The sequence below is a fragment of the Canis lupus genome, chromosome 3 (genome assembly GCF_011100685.1).
Source record: "Canis lupus familiaris isolate Mischka breed German Shepherd chromosome 3, alternate assembly UU_Cfam_GSD_1.0, whole genome shotgun sequence".
Taxonomy (NCBI): domain Eukaryota; kingdom Metazoa; phylum Chordata; class Mammalia; order Carnivora; family Canidae; genus Canis; species Canis lupus.
In genome coordinates this window covers 17,298,510-17,318,872 of record NC_049224.1, presented here as the reverse complement: position 1 = coordinate 17,318,872, position 20,363 = coordinate 17,298,510, and the positions used below count along the sequence as shown (strand labels likewise).

The following is a 20,363-nucleotide window of genomic DNA, read 5'->3' as shown; positions in this document are numbered from 1 at the left end:
TGGATTGATATGCTGAGCCTATTTAGAAAATGTTTTTCTTTTCTAAACACCCATTGGCCTTATTGTCACTAGATGGCAGAAACAGATCCTACTTCTGTGAGAAAATGAGAGTTCGTTTTGCATTCAGGAAGGGCACAGAAAAGCTTCCCACAGACAATGTTTACAGGCTTTCTTTATTTTGACATTTCTTCTGAATACATTAATGTTTTTGGAAATTCCCTGTTAGGTCCCCTGCAGGGGTATGCTGCAAAGTGATCTTGGCTTACACAGAAAAAGAATGGCTTGCATTATACACTTTGCATTTCAGTTTATAATTTTAGAATCTAAAACTACTTTATTTAAGGCAGGGGGGAGAGTGTGAAGAGGGTGGAGTTAAATACTAAGACAGATCAGGATATTGTATCCCATTATGAAAGCACTGCCATTGTAAAATTTTCTTGGAGCCACTGATGCCTTTATTAGAAATAAATCTCTATAGGGTAAGGGGAATGGACAATCAGGGTGTCAAATATAAATACTTTAAAAAATTCTCCATGTGAATTTCTGTACTGGAGAGAGAATGTTTTATTCTTAATTTTTTTCCCCAAATTAGTTATTGCTTCAAAGTGCCAATAGTTTATTCTAAAACTAAATAATTGGAAGGGTATTTATTTTAAAAGCCAAACTGATGATTTAGAGACTAAGAACAATGTTTTCTAGGTATCCAGTCACTAATCCTTAATTGCTTTATACATATGCCAATTATAAACTTCCTTAAAAATGCCTATATATATATTTGTTTGCTTTTCAGGCTGAAATTATAGATTAAGGATTATGCTGTGTACATATATTCCCTCCTATCTTTGAAACACTTGAAAAAAGTCTTATATTTTAGAAATTATTTTTATTCCTCTTACAAAAAATTTTTAGGTTCTTTAGGGTTATATCTGGCCCATGGAAAGGACAGTTTTAACCTTTTAATTACTTGCTTAAAATGCAACTTTACAATATATATTTCATTGTAGTCGTGGCTGTGGGAGTTCCAAAGCCATAGGAAGAAATGCTTGGTGAGTTCATTTGCATACCAATACCCAGAATGCTTTTCCAGCTCACTGCCATGTAATAGAAGTCAGCTGGTATCAGAGCCCTGGGAACAAAACGGAACCATTTTGACATGCTTCTCTGTGCACGCACTGGGTTCTTTTTCTGCATCAAGAACACAATAAAAACTCAGAATTTCATCTCTGCTATGAATTTTTTATAAATATAACTAGAATATTTTTAAACCTCTATTTCTTTACAACTTTTTTTAACCCTTCCTATGAAATGTTACTCTAATTATTACTATGATAAAATTCTAATGGATATGTGGGTCTCCAACTACTGATTACTTGGAATAGAAGTTCATTTGAGTAACTTGTGATTCTGAACACAAGTGGGAGAATTGGGAGAACATATACGTCTGTTTGTTTTTTTTTTTTTTTAAGGTGAAATTAGAGAGAGTGGGGGGTATTTGGGAAAATCTATAGGTTTGGTGGCTGGGCGTTGAGAGGTCCAGGTTCATGCAAATTAAGAATTCAACAGATCTGTTTTAAATTTTTCTAAAATGGTTTTGATCAGAGGTAAGGGCTGGTGAGGTAGAAAGTGTGAGTTTTCTGGAGTGTGTCAAAAGGAAGTCAATTATGACTAGTTGATGGCATTGTGGGTTCTTGTCAATAGGTTGTGGTGCGGTGATAGCATTGTGGATGTGATTTTTTTAAGGGCCATTCATTAGAGTTGTATATGAAAGCTTTACAGATTAAATGATATGATATTCCAGGATTTTCTTTAAAATAACATGAGAGTGGGGAAAAAGGAGTTGGGTAGAGATGAGATAAGATTGCTACATGTTGATGATTTTTGAATCTGGGCAATGGATACATGAAGATTCATTATACTTGTTCTGTCCACTCTTGAAGGTGCTAAAATGTCCTACAATAAAAGTTTTGGAGGGGAGAAATGAAGAAATGAGTGTTAAGACACATGAGCATTTGAGTTTAGTCTGCATTTTCTTCCCAAAATATATTGTGATTTATGTCCTTAGTTACTTTATCACATACATCTATGTGAAAGGGAGTTATTTCCTCAATTAATAAATAAGAAAAGGGAAGCCATGCATATTTTTCTTGAGTTATGTCCTCCTTCCACCTGCTTCACAGCTTAGTCTGTCTCTCTTGGATCTGTAATCATGTTCTCTCTTCTAGACCCTATTCTGTAATATTAAAAGAGTCTCTCTCATTTTATAAAAATTGTTTTGGATCTTATAACCTTTTCTTATCACTCTTCTTTTGTAAGATTCTTTAAAGGATCATCTTAAATTTTCTCTATTCCTTTCTTACCCTATCATTCCTTAAAATAATAGTGAAAAAATATATTATGGATTCAAACAAGCAAATGACAAGAAAATAAATACCCATGTGTCAATTAGCTGTGAATAAATAGAATATTACCAGTAACTCGAAATTTCTAATGTGTCTCTCCTTTATCTCTTTTTGTGCTATTTTGTATAAAATGCAGTAAGGTGAGCACTTACTGAAATTTTTGCTTGTCTTCTTTATATTTTTCTTTATTAAGTTGCCACTATGTATGTATTTTTAAACACTATTGCTCAGTTTTGCCTGCTTGATAACATTTCACATTTTGAATCATACAGTAGTATTCTTCTGTGTCATGTTTTTTTCAGTCAACTATGCTTTAGGGATTTGTCTATGTTGACAAGAGTAATTAGAGTTTATTTATCTTTACAAATGTATAGTAGTCCATTATATACTTATAGCATGATATAAGTATATATATATATATATATATATATATATATATATATATATATATATATTATATTTCATTGTTGGCAGACATTTATCCAGGTTTTGTGCTTTTAGAAAATAGTACTGTGCATATGCATATTCTAGGTGTATATGCAAATAGGGTAATGCATACAAATTCCTCTAGGGCAGTTTTGGGTCCGAACATGGGTATCTTTGACTTTTCTAGGTAAAGGCAAATTATTTCCAACGTGTGAACCATAATAAGCTGCATTTAAGATTTCTCATGGTTTCACACTATTGTATATTGTGTGTTCATCAAGTGTTATCAATACTTGATGTCAAAATGTTTTTGTTAATGTGGTGTGCTGATATATGAAGAAGTAACTATGGAATGTCTTTGATTATTAGGAAAGTTTAGTATCTATTCCTATGTTTTGTTGGATAATCAAGTTTCCTACGGTGTGAATTGTCTCTTCAGGATGTTTGACAATTTCTATTTAATTTGTTAACCTTATTGCACAAAATGGTAGGAGTACTAGTCATTCTCCAAACCTTTCAATTCTGGTTGCTTCTGCCATAATATCTATAAAATTGCTCTTGTTGAGGTCTTTACCAATGGCCATGTTAACAAATGCAGTGAACAATTTTCAGTTTTCATTTTACTTGATTTTTAAATTTCTCCATTGTATTTAACAACTCTTTTTTTCCCACTGACATCATATTCTATTTTTCTCTACCTTGGCTTTTCTTTTCAGTGTCTGCCTGCTTCTTTTCTCTTCTTCCTCCTCTCTCTTGTTTCTTTATTTTTATTTTATTTTATTATTTTTTTTAACCAACCTCCAATAACATGTTATTTAGGGTTCCATTCTGAACTCTCTTTTCTTCTCATTATCTACTGTTTTCCTGGGACTTTTATATGAGTGGCTCCATTTGCCTAAAATCTACAATATATTTTCTTTCTTCCACTCTGTAAACCATCTTCCAGTCCTTGCCTGTTTCTCTTTCTCTTCCACTGATTCTCACTGATTTTAACACTCATTCAACACTACAGGTTTCATATTCAATGGAAATTACCCTGGGAGATTTCCCTCAACTTCTTGGCTCAAGTGATACAATCTTTTAGCATCCTGTACTTTTCTAATATATATATAGTCATGTATGTATTTGTTTCTTGACCTTGTGCTTCAGTAGACCTGAATATTCATGTGTTGACTCTGTCCTTGTTTATTCACACCTGCATCCCTGGGTCTCAATATTGTTCCTGATATATAATGAAGTCTTAATAAATATTCTTGAATAAAAGAATAAACAGACTCAGGCCTATGACTTTGGATAAATGAATGATAATATTTAACAACAAAGGGAATTTAAGAGGGAAGAGAGTTTATTAGAGAAGTTGAAGGGTTTGGTTTTGGTCGTGTGATGTTCCAAATGCTTTTGAGTGGGATATTCAAGAAGGAGGGTGATAGAATGCTTTGCTATATGGATCTGAAACTGGCTTAAGATTATTGATCTTTACAGTATCAATATGTAGAGGATAAAAGTGGCAAGGAGAAAAAAAATGGCCCAGGGATTGTGTGTAGCCTGAAAAAGAAGACTATACACAGATGTACCCTAGAGGGTGACCGGTCTTATTCAGGACTTTCTTCCTTGGAAGATTTTCTCAGCTCAACATGTTGGGCCTGAGAGGCACTGAGTTATGGAAATAAAATATTTAATTTTGTAACATGTCTGAATATATAATTTTCATATTTTCATAAACATCATCATGGGCAGAGCATTGTCTGTAAAATAGGAAGACATATGTCTGTTTGTGCTTATTATTTTTTAAACTATGACACTTCCTAAAGTCCTCAGCCCTAAAAGACTCAGAATAAAACCCAAAACCTTTATATCATGGCCTGGAAGGCCTTCTGCCTCCTCCCAGCATGACTTTGTCCTCATTGTCTTCTCCCTTTCTGCTTTCTCATCTGCTCTGACCTCACGGGCCACCTCAGTGTTCTCTGAAGATGCCAAGTGCCCCTCTGCCTCAAGTGCTTCCCTTGAGGAAAACAAGCTCCACTGACATATTTGCTCCCTTCTTTCTTTATGTTTCTGGTCAAATATCACCTTAACAGAATGACTTTACTTAACTGTCTATCTGAAATAGCAAACCATCCCCTTTTATTCTGCTCTAGTTTTCTTTTTTATCTACTGTTTATTTAATTTGTATCTCCTCCCTTCCCCTCTCTTTAATATAATAATGGAGTATAAATCCTTGGTGTTTGGCTCATTCTTACAACCTCAATGCTTGTACCAGTGCTTAGTACTTAAAAGCCACCCTACAATACTTTGTGAAATGAATAAGGGTGTCACAAAAGACAGCAGAAAATGCAGAAAAGCTATGTTGTGGTGGTTAAGTTCAATGATTCTCTGGTCTGCCTGCCTGTGTGTGACTCTGTCACTCACTTGTTGGGCAAATTACTTATCTTTCCGTACTTCATTTACCTTATATTTCAATTGAAGGTCATAATTCCACTTACTTCATATTGTTACCACAAGGAGTAAAAAAGGTATTACACAGAAAACTTTTGTTCTACATGCTTGTTCCAATGCCCAGTACATAGGAAGCCCTCAATAAGCACTTAACCCTTATTATTAACAGCCCAAATCATTGCAACTTACGGGTTTCACCATTTATTTGGGAAGTATTTATTGAGTACTGCTACATGCTAGACATTTTGCTAGAGATTGGGGTATACAATGATTAATAGGATACAGATATACCTTAAAAACTATTTCATGAGACCAGAAATTAAAGATATATTTATCATTTAAATATTTTGAATCAACCTGCAATTTATTATCAAGTGTCCAACACTCAAATACTTTTTTGAAGAATAGCATTTTTTTTTTCTTTTTACCTTATACATCTGTAAATACCAATTCAAATTTCCACCAGGGCTTAGCAAGTTGATATTTACTGAAGACGCAACTCTGGGAAAACTCTTCCTTCAGCTCATATGTTATTGATCCTTAGCTCAATGAAGAGAAACATAAAAATCTTCTAATAATTATACTCCCACTCCAAAATCTGTGGTTTACAAGCATAGGAAATAGTCAATGATAGATTCAAGATACTGCCCCTTTATCATTTATCTCACTTTAAATGTTATTCATCTTTGTATTTTTTTTTCCTTGTGAGTTGAGGAAGCAATGAGTAAATATGGCTTTGGCTTAAAATACCATGTATAAGGGTATTCAAAAACCATTCTTGCTCCTTCAGTCCCACCACACCCCAAACACGTGTTCAGGTAAGTTTCTTGGAGACCATGTCTTCTTAAGAATTTCTTTCTTTCTTTTTGGCCTTCTTCTTTTCTTTTCTTTTCTTTTCTTTTCTTTTCTTTTCTTTTCTTTTCTTTTCTTTTCTTTTCTTTTCTTTTCTTTCTTTTCTTTTTATTTTGGTGTTCTCTCAAAAACTCCTTTAAGCCTAAATCCTTGCTTAGCACCTTGTGAGTTGTGTTTGTTAGTTGGTTGCTATATGATATTTCCCCTGTTTTTAGCAGCATATCATTTAGTCCTCATTTCCTTAACGTTAAAAAAATAATTTTTTAAGAAGCGAGATAAAGGCCTCTCTTCAAATCAGATCTGATATCTTTTCAGGAAATTAACAATACATCTGGCCTTATGAGTAGTTGTTATAATTTGGGCAGTATTAAAGAGTTACCTCTTCTTATCCCACTCCTCTGAACAACCACAACAAGTTCCCACCAATTGCTAGCTGGAGTGTAAAATACACATTCGAGTATAATTCTTCTGGATCCTGATAGTTCTTAGTACTTTCAGAGTCCTGTGCTCAAATAAAAGTAATAATGAAGGAATGTAAGTTCTATCTTTTATTACTCTATCACTCTAGGAACTTCACAAATATGGTCTGTATGCCTGGGGTGGGGGATAGTGTCTCAGTGTGTGGGAAGGGAACATCACAAGAGATGCCACACAAGAGACTTATGAGAATGCCAAAGATAAAAGTCATCTATTTTATACTTTTTCCTAGAGACTCCCATGAAGAAATAGATTTAGATCTGAGAACTAGAATGCAGTGATAATTCTAAAATTTAAGAATAAAAGGAGTATTTTTGAATTAATTGGATTTTCCTTCCCACTTGCACTTGTATTAGTGAAAGGACAGAATATTTGATTAAAAAATAATTTAGTCTTATTCTTCCTTTGACATCAGAAACCCTTAATTTCAAAAAATATTTCCTATTAAGTTTGTGAGTCACTTACCAATTCTCCACCAAGCACGTTATTAGTGATATTAGAATTAGGGTGTTGCCGGTATGTGATTATAAATTAGCTGTTCTAAATAGTGTCAGACATTTGCAATAGTTTTAGCTCAAGATATACTTCTACTTTCATTGTTAATTTATTTTTGCACCAATAGGCTTCAGCTTGCCCCCAAAGATTTTGTGAGTTAAGCCTCATGATTGCTTTTAATGAAAAAGCTTATTGCTATTAGCAAACTAGGTATAATGCTCATGACTAAAAGAATTATGAAACTCCTAGGGATGAGCGGCAGATTTTAATACTCTGCTTAAATCAAGCAGAGAAATTAGGTTCAATGCTGAGAGAAGAGAATGCTGTTTACCAGTGCACATCTAGAAGGTGGCTGTGACAAACCAGGCTCCACACCAGATGAAAAAGGCAGGCTTCTTCTAGTCAGAGAAGCTTATGACCTTGTGCTGAAACAAAAGCAAATAAGTGATCCTTTAATAAGCAGTGTTTCAAGCTCTCTGAAAGAGATTAACAAAGGCTACAAAGAGAACTTTCAATTGTATCTTGAATGTTGTTTAAGCATTTGGGAGAAAAAGAAGGATGTTCTAGGCAGAAAGAAGTATGTGCCCAGTAGAAGCCATGAGTGGTACACTAAGATGTCTCATACGGCAAGATCAGAGAGATGGAGAAGAATGCTGAGAAGCATGATAGGAGAGGCAGGGAACTTTTTAAAACATAGCTGACATTGGACTTCATCTCGTAAATTATAGAAACTGTTGCAGTTTTAGAAAGATCATTTCAGGTGCATTTTGAAAGATAGATTGAAGTCAGAATGGTATTGCTCTAATCAAGGCAAGAAATCAAGAAGAAACTAATTAAGTTGGTGCCTGTTAGAACTGAGAAGACAGGAGGACTTTCCAAGAGCTCTAGGTAACTGACTGACTAGAGAGTAAAAGGGAAGTTTCTTGCTTGACAACTAGTTCAAGGGTAGCATCATTTCTATAGAGTGTTGGCAGAAGAAAACATTTAAAGGTGAAAGAGAATTAGTAGTTTGAGCATCTTTAACCTGAAGTTAATAGGGTGTATGTATAAAAATTCATAGTATGAAGTTAATAATGGTGATTAGTACCCCATAAAGATAACTAGTTGAGAGATACAGATTATTTGAAATTGTGAGGCATAAGACTGAGATAACACAGGAAGTGAGTAAGGTGAGACTAAAAATGGACAAAGAAGGGAACAGGGAGGAAGATGGAAACTTAAAAGCCTTGCAGATAGGCCAATCTCCAAAAGAGGGACAAAGAGTGTTGTTGGAAAGTGAATAGAGAACCAAAAAAAAAAAAATGTTGCATTATCCTAGCTAAGGGAGGCAAAACTTTCAAAGATATGGGAATGGTCAGTAGTGCCAAAGGTATCTTTGGGACCAAGGAAAATGAGGGCTTAAAAGTGACCCTTGACTTTGGTAACTAGGAGATGATTATTGATCTAAAGGAAAGCAATTTTATTTTGTATATTAACCCCTTATCAGATATGTCATTTGCAAATATCTTCTCCCATTCAGTAGGTTGCCTTTTCATATTGTTCATGGTTTCCTTTGCTGTGCAAAAGCTTTTTATTTTGGTGTATTCCCAATAGTTTATTTTTGTTTCATTTGCCAGAGGAGACATATCTAGAAAAATGTTGCTAAGGCCAGTGTCCGAAAGATTACTGCCTCTGTTTTCTTTTAGAAATTTCATGGTTTCAGATCTCACATTTAGGTTCTTAGTCCATTTGGAGTCTATTTTTATATATACAACATAAGAAAGTGGTCCCGTTTCATTCTTTTGCATATAGCTGTCCAGTTTTCTCTGCACTGAAGAGGATTTTTTCTCCATTGTATATTCTTGTCTTTATTGTTAATGATTAACAATATAAGGATGGATTTATTTCTGGGTGCTCCATTCTGTTCTGTTGATCCATGTTTCTATTTTTTGTACCATCACCGTACTGTTTTGATTACTACAGCTTTGCAATATATCTTGAGATGTAGGATTTCAGGGACAAGAGTCAAATTTAGTGGTTAAGAAGTGCCTGGGAATTGTGGAAACTGAACAGTGGATGCATATGACTCTTTAAGAAGCTTGAGTCTAAAAGAAACAAGAAATTAAAAAATAAAGTTGTGGGATTAGTAGTGGGCAAAGAAAAATATTTTCTGAATTTATTTTTCACCTTTTCTTTTTCCACTGAAAGATAACTAAAAGAACTCAGCTGAGAGCAAAAGCATTAAGAAATAAATTGTATGTGATATTGCTTTTCATTTATAAGATATTTAATGTCAATAGAAGCAGAAGGGTATCTCACAGAATAAAAGTGATCCTTGATATTAAATACTTTATGAAAAACTCTATTTCTTTTCTATTATGATGTTGATCAGTAAAGACTTGATTGTTGAGCAGAAATATTGATCTAGATAAGAGGCAAAGGTGTATTCTTGAATAGGAATAAGGGCCATTTCTTTCCTAGAAGAAGCATCGGACGAAATTATGATGCTTGAGGAGTGTATCATTTTTTGAAAAAAGGTAAGAGGCAGGAGGTTGAGAAAATCAGTTAGATGATGATGATCTTGGTTTACTGTACAAAATAGGTGGCAAATATATACCAAGGGTAAGTAGGTAAATGTTTAATACTGGTTTTAAAGGAATAATGAATGAAGTTTTAGGACACATATTCTGGAAATGAAAAAGAGTACTAATAAAAGACATTAAAAATGACCCATCTAAAGGGCATTGTTCAAATCAGAAGCCGTATATTTGTAAAAGCCCCAAGCATCATGATTTTGTGATTTTTCTCTAGTACTGCTCAGTACATAGAAATGAAAGAAGTGAATGACTGTGCTTATCCAGGGCTGAATATGTATGCAGAGTAGAGGATTGTCAGCCCTAAGGACTTGAGATGCTGCCAACAGAAAGGCTTCAGTTAGTGATTGAGGATTCTTGGCTGGATAAGGACGAAGGTAAGACCAGAAGAAAACCCACACAGAGACCTGGAGAACCACGAAGGGTAATGGCTGATACTTCTGGAAGTGAGTGTAAGTGCACTCAGAGAAAAGAAGGAAAGGAGCCAGAATTTCTTGCAAATGTATTGGGAGCTACACATATCGGAGAGATTATAAGTGCCCAAGAGTTGAGAGAAGTAACAGGAAGTACAAATGACCCCAAGGAAAACAAAATGATCTTTATAAAACAAATCAGGATGATTTTTAATTCATTAAGTGCAAAATGGTATTTTTAGAACAAAGTCAGTAATACAAATACAGAGTAGAGAAATAGACAAAGACAAGTAGAATAGATTTGGGAAATATCTCAACAAAGGTCTGTACATTTAAGGCCTTTGGGGTTCAGGAAATAATATGGATTATTTTCTTTTAGGCAGTTGCAGAAATTTAAGGATTTAGGGACATTTTTGAAAAGTTAGTTGAATGTGTGAGGCAAGATATGGAAGTGCATTTCCTAACTGTAGGAAAGCAAAAAGATATATGAGATTTTCTCCCATCTCTACCCATTGTACAAACAATAGGCTGGCAGGAGCAATGTGAAAGAAATTGTTGCATAGGTATATTTATTTCAGGCAGAACATTGGGAGTCTGTATCATGTTCTTGGTTATAATTTGCATTGTGACTTTGTATTTTTTTCTCACGGGTACTAAAAATAATAAGGTTTTTCTAGAAATGGATGGTTATATATAAAACAAGCATTAGCTATAGTTTGTTCTCTAATGTCAAATTTATAATCATATAATACATTGAATGGGGTAATAATAAATGACTCATGAATGGATCAAATGATGGATCTCGCACTTGACGTGCACGTAGTCTTACCCTAGGCCACTGAGCCAGACTTTCAGATGGGCCCTTACCTTTTCATTGCTCTCTGTGGGCCATAGCTCTCGTCAAGCAGTGTCCCTGGACAGCTGGCTCTGCCATGAACCATCTGGAGTTCTTACTCCCTAGTGATACCCATTACAGAAAAGTTTCAAGTCCTCAACTTCACCTTTAGGGAATCTATATATCATTTAATGAGACATCCAGCAGCACATTTGCAAGATGATGTTGACCAAAAAAAAGTGTTTGGAGGAATTCTAACAGTTTTATTTTAAGAGAAATTTTAACCATATGAAAATATTGGTATCAGCAGAGGTCAACCTTCCTGAAGAGCAAACAGCAAACACAAACTGAGCAAGTACTATGTGCCAGGTACTGTGCTAAGTGCTTTGGATGCATTATTTAACTATGTCCAGCAAATGATTATTTATAATCTATAAATTAGAAATCTGAGTTTTTAATGGGTGAGGAACTTGCTCAATGAATGAAAAGCAGGCTATCAACTCAGAACGGTTTGTGTACATGTGTTCATTCAACTTTTTGTTAATTGAGGACTTGCTGGGTTTAAGATATCATTTTAGGTGGGGGGAATAAGAAGGTATGTAAAACATACATTTCCAGTCAAGCAGTTCACACTTTCGTAGGCCAGATAAATGTGCAAACCACCTTCTATAATATACCAAGGCAAGTTCTAAAATAGAACTGTAAACAGTTCTTTGGGGGTAGATAGGAGAACGTTTTTTCCTAAGGAAGGAGAGAAAGATTTCACAGAGGAGGTGAATTTTGAACTGGGCTATGAAGTATGATGGGTTCTTCTATAGAAACTTGGGGTAAACTGGGATGATTCAGCTTGGACATTTTGTTCTCTATAACCTGAGAAGACTTACAAGGTCTTATTTTTAAAAATTCTGCTGCTTCATGCTTTTTGACGGGATGGTGGGTGGTGAACAGTAAAAAACAGGAGAGGAAGGAAAGAGCAAATAGAGAGAGAAAAGAGAGTGGAGCTAGATATTAGAAGAGGAGAGGGAAATTCAGACTGAGGTATATGAAAAATAGAAATAAACGAAGGATTAATAATGATTTTAGAAGTGACTGAGAAAAGGAAAGACAGAAGCCAAGAGGAGAGAGGGGATCAGAGGACTGTTGTTGAAAGAAAATACAGGGAAGGAAACAGAGCAGAGATTTGGGTAAGAAGACAAAAGCAACTTTAAAAGATATTACTGGATGGTTATTTTGTTTTATTTATTTATTTTTAAAGATTTTATTTATTCATTTAAGAGAGAGAGAGCACAAGCAGGGGGAGAGGCAGAGGGAGAGGGAGAAGCAGACCCCCACTGAGCAGGGAGTTTTATGCAGGCTGGATCCCAGGGTCCTGGGATCATGCATGAGCCAAAGGTGGGTCCTTACCTGACTGAGCCACCCAGCACCCCTATTACACGGTTATTTTAGGCTTTTATAATAAAAATATAATAACATGATAATTTTCAAGAAAAATTTGCTCAGAAAAAAATGGAAAATACTTGTTGAGAGTAGCTAAAATCAAGAACGCCCAGAACATGCGTTTGCCTTCCACATCCATAACAGCAGCATCTCCAAATACAGGAGATAAAAGTCAAAGAGAATCTTAAGCAGTAGCTTTCTTATTTTCTTGCTACGTGTCTGAGCCATAATTGGAAAACAAAAAGCAGTGATGCTGATTTTGTAGCCCATCTTCTGAAAATAAAATTTTAACTTTTCATGGAGAAGAAATGGCTTTGGTTTAGTAGTTTAAAAAGGGTACTCAGTTCTTATGTGATTTTCATACATGATTTTTCAACATATGAGTTTTTATTAAATCCTGATGTTCTAACTCTTACAAATTGCTAGATTGATGTGCTTTCAGAAAACAGAAGACATCTTTAAGGAAGTAGTGGTGATACAAGGCTTTGTTGCTTTGTGAAAACTCCATTTCTGTTTCTATAGAAATGTTTGCGTTTCAATTCCACTCCCACCCACTGTTTTTTTGTTGTTGTTGGTGCTGTTCTAATGTCTTTAAGGGTGTGAATGTGTGTGTGTGTGTGTGCGTGTGTTTATGGTTTATGCAGTTGTCGTTATTGTTCTAATAGAAAGACTTTGGGGTGTGGTAGACTTTTCTGACTCTATCGCTATAAACTCTTGCAACACATAACAAACAACCGATCAGAGAAATGGCAAACATTGTCTGTATTCTCTGTGCACTTGGCAGGGATTTTTCATATTGTACGTTATTGGCTCTGCTGTGTGATAGCACAACAGAGCCTTTGTAATGCTCTCGGCAGAGCTATTTATATGCTGCGACTCTACTAAGTATCCTTCCCTCTGCTGGTGTTCTTCCACAGACTCAAAGAGAGAGTGATTCGCCCAAATAAAAGAAGTATAGATTGACATTGCTCAGAGCACAGGAGGCTGCAAAGGCAAAATAAGTCTTTATATAGCTCACATTAAGTATTATTATATTCAATTGAATGGCAAAATGAAAGTTAGCCCAAAATGAAGTAAAAAGAGATTTCTTTGTGGCAGCCCAGGATAATTAGAATCTGATTGGCATGTACCTATGTTTGATGCTCCAAATATGTTGTGTCAAAGGGCCCTGGACCCCAGGGTCATCTGGCTTTTAGTGATTTCCTTCAGCAACTGTAGCATCAAAACTTAAAGAGATGAATGCCAAAAGGCCCCCTGTCACCTGTGGTCACTCTTTGAAATGGATTACTGAAAATTTAAATGACTTGGCTATGCACTCTACCCAATAAGTAGAGTAAATGCAAAATCCAACAAAAAATGGGGGAACAAGTATTATTTTATCTTTATTTTCTCACATCCAAACTAGTCACTAACAATCTGAAGCTGATACTCCATTTACCTAGGAAGATACTGTTATAATTTTCCTTCGTATCATATTTAGGTTGACACTGGATCATATGTATTTGCAGCTTTATTTCCTTCTCAAAATTAACCTGAATCATTTATGTTTTTCTGAACTCATTTAAAATTTGTCAGTGCCATTATGCTTGTACTTTTATAAGAACACTGGGCTGAGATGACATTCTAGCATTAGCTGGACATGGGATGTGTTCTCTGTTATCAAATTCAACCAACAAGGGCTTGCCTGCATTCTGACATTTGTATTCATATTAAAAGGTCTGATATTTGGATTCACTCATATTCAGTCATGACATGTTCAGCAGCATGACTTTAAAAATAGCATAAAATGCATAAAAATAATAAGGGAAAGAGATACTAGCAGAATGTGATGCAGCAGTTAATGTCACACTAACCCGAGGATATAGGAAATGTCAATTCTCAGTGGTTAAGGCAGACCACAGATGTGTGTGCAGTCCCAGGAAAAAATGATTATGTAAAAGACTGATGATCTTTTATTTGCTATTTGTTCACTTCTTGGTTAACTGTGTAAAAGATCAGGGAGACACAGAAAAAGTAGCTCTCTGGTCCTTACTAGCACAGTAACGTGAATCCTAGGAGGAAAAAAGAAAGAAATGGCTTTCAGTTCTTAAAAATAAAGTCTTGTCATGTGCTTGCTTAATGAGTGCCATTATTTTGATGAAAAAAGACCAGGTACTTTGTTCTCCTGCCAATATAGGTCTATATATTTCTTGCCTGGGGATTTTTAGAAGATCAACAGCTATATATCCAGTTGCTATCTGACTTCTTTCCTCTGTGTAGGATATGAGCACAAACTATTTGCTTAGATTTATTATTTAAAAAATAGTTAAGAAGATTGTATTATATGAAAACTTGCTGAGCTAGCAACAAAATGAAGACATGAAGAGGTTGTGACAAAATACTTATTGTAACAAAATTATGTTGAGTAAGAGGTCAGTTGACTGACTTGGAATACAGAGGATTTAGCTATATATAAGAAACTCTTCTTGGGGCACCTGGGTGGTTCAGTGGGCTAAGTGTCTGTCTTTGGTTCAGGTCATGATTTGATGGTCCTGAGATGAAGCCTTGCATTGGGCTCCCTGCTCAGTGGGGAGTCTGCTTCTCCCTCTCCCTCTGCCCCTCTGCTGTCTCTTTCTTATTCAAATCAATCAATCAATCTGAAAAAAAAAAAGACAACTATTCTTAAAATTAATCCCCTCCCCAAAATTAGGCTCCTAATTTGATTTCTCAAGAGGCTGTAGAATTTTCCCCCTGAAAAAGAACTATGCTAGATCTTTGAAAGTATGACATGGCCTTTGAAAATGCCATTGGATCTGCCAAACAGAGTATTTGGAGTTTAGCTATCCTCAAATGACTTCTCAGAGTAGAAATCTAGGCAGAGAAATATCTAAAACAGTTTCTCCCAGTAGCACATATCTTGTGAAATAGTAGGCCGTTTAAATATTTGGAAAAAATGAATTCTCCTGTCAAATATGTGTGGGACACTATGCGTGTTTTTAACCCTCTCTCAAATTTCAAAAGCATCTTAACATAGCAAACCCTTTGAGAAGTGCTACAATTAAGAAAACTGTTTACCCTTGCTTGACATAGCGTTTTAAAATGTATTTGACCATGAAATCACTTTATTACACAGTACCCAGGGAAACTAGCATTTCAGCTAACACAATTTAGGCCTATCAATTGACAGTGGAGAAAAGTAACTACATTGTAGAAATAAACTGACCCACAATGTACAAGTAATATAAAATATTATCTTGTTTAACATTCACTGTAAAGCTACTTGGAAGGTATTATCTTCATTTTAAAGATGGAAAAACTCAGGTTGAGACAGGTTTGTTTTCCTGCTCTGGTAACATAAACCATAGGAGTAGCTAGGCCGGAATTCAAACCCAGTTCTATGTGATTCCAAAGCTCAGGATTTGTCCTCTGTTATCTCAGAAAAATGTTTTACCCCACAGTTAAGCCCATACCTAATTTGTGTTTCTCTCCATGGATCAGAAAGAGAATAAATGACTCTTTCTAAAAGTAGAAAGTAATCAGTGATTATATTTATTATTGTGTCATTATCCTGATCATGCTCTTTTTACTTTTCAAGATATACAAATGTCATTTAAATGACTGTAAGAACTTGTATTTGTTAGAAGCCCAGAGGAATAGAGCAGAAGCTAAGGAATTTAAGTGCTTCCCACAGGACGGGATCAATAGTTTCCTTACTTCCTCTTCTCCTGGCTTAGATCACAGGGGCATTGTTCTCTCACCCTCTGAACACCTTTCCCATTGCTTCACTCTCCCTAAGTCTTTAGTGGCTTAGCGAATTCTCACCTGTTTTTTTTTTTTTTTTTTTTCCCCAATAACTCTCCACCCATTCCATGCCTTGCATAAAGAGCTGAAAGAGACTGGAGAAAAATCATCCATACAAGGTGAGTGATCTGAAGTTGCGTGCTCTTCCCCTGTCCTAGACCACGAGTTCTTATTTTCTTTTCTCTGCTCAAACTTCTTATGCAGCTCCATATCATCATGCTCTGCTGACAACCTTGCTACCCATCTCACAGAGAAAGCAAAGGCAGGTAACACTCAGAAAAGAGCTTGCACACGCTCCCACATATGTCGATGCACTTGCATGTGTGTTTGCCTGCTGCCTTCTCATGGTTATCATGGAACTGATATTATTTATTCCTTACTTCTATCCTCATTGCCTTTACAGTAAAATTCCTCAAAAGTCTTATGTACTTATTATCAAAAAAATTTCCTCCCAAGCTGTCTTGAATCTGTTCTAATTAGGCTTTTGGTCCTATCAATCCCCTGAAATAGTTGTTGTCACAAGTACTAGTGACATCCATGTTGCATGCTGGAATGATTGCTTTACAGCTTGTTTTGTAGCAGTTTTTTTGACATAACACATCATCCTCTTCTTCTTGAAATGGTTTCTTCAGGTAGGTTTCAAGACAGCATCCTTTTGGTGGCTCTATTTAGCGGCTGCTCCTTTTTGTCTCCTTGGCTCTTTCTGGAGAACCATCAGCTCTCTGAACCTCTTCTCATTTTTGTCAACTTTCACTGCCTGGGCGAGGTCATCTAGACTCCCAGCTTTAAACACCATCTACTTGTTGATGACTCTCACATGAGTACATCCTTCCCAGACCTTTCTCCCGTAAGTCTCCATGTTGATATCAAATAGGCACTTCAAATTAGTGATATCTAGAATTGTGGCATCAGAATATTGTACAATTGAAACTAGTAATACATTATATAATTAATTATACTTCAATAAAAATTATTTAAAAATAAATAGCAAATTAAAATAGAAAGTAAAAAATATGAAAGTGTACAGATAAAGTTTTTTTCTTTAATTAAAAAAAATGAAAACACATTCAAAGTGTCAAAACAGAAATTCTGAATGTCTTTTGTACTCCCTCCAGTCTTTCCCATCTCAGTAAATAGCAACTCCATCTTTTCATATATTATTGCTGATTCAGAACAAATACTTCATCATGTAGAACAGCAGTGCAATGGCTCAAGGCATTGTGTACCTACGGACACTTCAGTATGTAATAGATTACCTTTCAATTCTGTAAGCTCATCTATTTCTCTATAATGTATATGGTAAGGATGAGAGACTTGTAAGCATCACTTCTTTACCTACTTCCTTAATTAAAAGCAAATTTCTTGATGATGATGAATGAGATATCTGGTAAGTAATCCGATGATTTTCTGGCAGAAACATGGTAGATACAAAAAAATCCAAATCCAGAGAAAGTATATATATATATATATTTTTTTTTTTTTCTAGTGAGCAAACTCTCTGCTTTCTTCATGATGGAAATAGTTTAACAAACCATCAAGTGATTGATTTTAGCCTTTTATGGCAAAATTTGAGGGTTTCGGATTCAACTCTCATGTTGGAATCTTGACACTTGGGAGTGGTACTAGCCAGATCAATTTGGGTGAAAAAGAGTCCTTTTAGTTGAGCTCATATATAGCCTCTGTATTCACCATACTAGTATTTTGACATGAGAGCTATTTATTATATGTTTATTTCTGTGAAAGTACTGGCTTTAAGGGGGTCACTGTGAAAAGAGCTAAATGACATTCAGAGAGAGGAGTATCTTGTTGGCCTGATTATTGGGAACCTCTTCCATTTTGGAGGTGAACATTCAAGAACACAAACACCGAGACCACATTGAGAATATTTCAAGATATCTGCCTAGATACCTTTGCCTAAACCAGTCATTAATCCTCAAGTATTTTGAATTTCTTACTTGACCAAACCTTAGCCACTATCCACGTATTGTATAAAACTTTCCATCAGACTATTACTCCTTCCAGGCAAAGAGGGCAGTGTCTTATACATTTCTACCTCCTAGATTTTCTTTCCTATCCTTTGGGGATTTTTTTTTAGGCTACATTCAGGTTGGACTCAGCCTATTGTACACTTTTAAGACAAATTTTGTTTTTCCCTCTTCAGTCAACTCCTTCTTCAGTCAACAGATTCCCCTAGGGTCTGTAATTAGGGACTGAGAGATCAGTAACAGCGTGGCAGGAATTGTCATGTTCAGAGTGCAAGGCAAATTTTCCTGCAATTTACTTGTGCATTCAGGCCCTCCTATTCTTTACAATAGGCAAAACTTTCACTTGGCAATCAATGGATATTGAATATACTGGAGTTCATGGCTTTGAATAACACTGAGCAGGTCAGGGCACATGGTTAGCTGTTGTTTGACAGTGAAGTATGGAAAAAGTCAAGAGCTATTTCTAAAAAAGAGAACAGATATATTCAGGAGAAGACACAATTTTACTATAAACCCTATGAGAGTGATATGACTCTCTTTTGTATGTAACAAGTCTTAGACAGCAGCCCAACCCACCTGCAGTATGGAGAGTGCCAATGGACCCACCCATTCATAAGGACCTAATGACAGAACCACTTGTTTTGAAACTGAAACATTTGAAGATGCTGTTCTTGTTCTGAGTTTCACACAAAGCTGTCAGTGTGCAGGACATCAAGTATTTGGGATAGAAAGCACATCTTAATGTGGCATATGCATGCAGTTCTGATCTAACACTTTGAAAACACAAATTTCAATTTATATATTGGGAGACAATTATAGGGACACAATGTCTCTATTATAATGATTGTGAGAAAGACTAGGAGACTGCAGAAAACTATACTCAGCTCAACTGGGCCCTTTAGGTATGCACAAAACATACCCACCCTGCCACAATCACACTACAAACCACGCCCATCCACATCTGATGTAACAGTGTTAGATCCCACTTCAGATAACTCTTCCACCACTTCACATTAATTCACACTGACTACCTACCACCACTCATAAGGAAACCTCAGGTGTTTACTAAGGTAAAGTACCATATTTGTTACAGTATTTATGTATTTCCTTTTTTCAAAGATTTTATTTATTTATTCCTGAGAGATACAGAGAGAGAAGCAGAGACACAGGCAGGGGGAGAAGCAGGCTCCATGCAGGGAGCCCGATGTGGGACTCGATCCCAGCACTCCAGGATCACGCCCTGGGCCAAAGGCAGGCGCCAAACTGCTGAGCCACCCAGGCATCCTGTATTTATGTATTTCTTAACCATCTGACATATGTAAAATTCTGCTACTGTGGTGTTTAGTTTTATTTTTTTTCAAAAGTCTTATGTACTTATTACCAAAAAAATTTTTGATAAAATGTGTCACTGATGAAGTTGTGCCCCAGCTCTATTTTTCTCATAAGCCTGGTGATTTTATTGTACAATTTTGCGTAGCATGGCAATTTTCACAAATACACATGTTACATTAGAACAGAACTGGCTGTATAGCACAATGTGGGAGTGATTCCCACAAACAGGAAGATAAGTCAGATACTTGGAAGCCAAGAAATGGCAATTTTCCACAGAGAATAGAATAATAAGGACCGAGAACAGAAGCAAGAAAGAGATTCCAGAAACACTGTACTGAGAATTTACAATATTCTGGACCCTAAGTTAGAATTTTAAAACTCATTGTTTCACAGGAGCCTTCACAGGAGAAGGCTCACAGCAATGTCAGAATGATAGAACAAGTATCACATGGCATGGAAAGGATGAAGAACGGCTGCTGAGGAGACAGTTTTTATTACAGACTATCAGAGATACTGGAGTCATGTAGGCCTCATAAAATAATTGGACTCTATCAATAGTATGACTTTAACACGGACAAATTAATAGGCAAAGAAATGTATAAATACAAGATCTGCAGGCACTCTCCTGTCAACCAGTTTAAAATTTATTGTGAGACTTAAGACATATTCATAAAACAGTACTAGTGGGTGATATGTTATCAATGCCAAACGTGTGCCATGAATTCTTTAGAGTTGGAACCATCAGAGAAAGCTGTTTGCAGAAGATGTTGATTTTATTTCTTAAAGAAACAGTTTGATTGTAGATGGAGAAAGGGAAGAGGTCTTTTTAGAGGAAGGAAGACTAAGGACAAATGGAGAGGGGAGAATGTATATTAGAAAATGATTTCAAGAAGAAAATCCAAAGAAAAGAGAGAGAAAGCAAG

The 20,363-nt window shown here is 35.7% G+C and overlaps 1 long non-coding RNA gene across 1 annotated transcript in view; it reads left to right on the top strand.

Moving 5' to 3' along the window:
* Positions 1-20,363, top strand: part of LOC102151569 — a 503,105-nt gene that overhangs the window by 395,515 nt on the left and 87,227 nt on the right. The window contains exon 11 of the long non-coding RNA XR_005356708.1: positions 16,207-16,242. This is a non-coding gene — a long non-coding RNA (uncharacterized LOC102151569). The remainder of the gene's footprint in view (positions 1-16,206; positions 16,243-20,363) is intronic.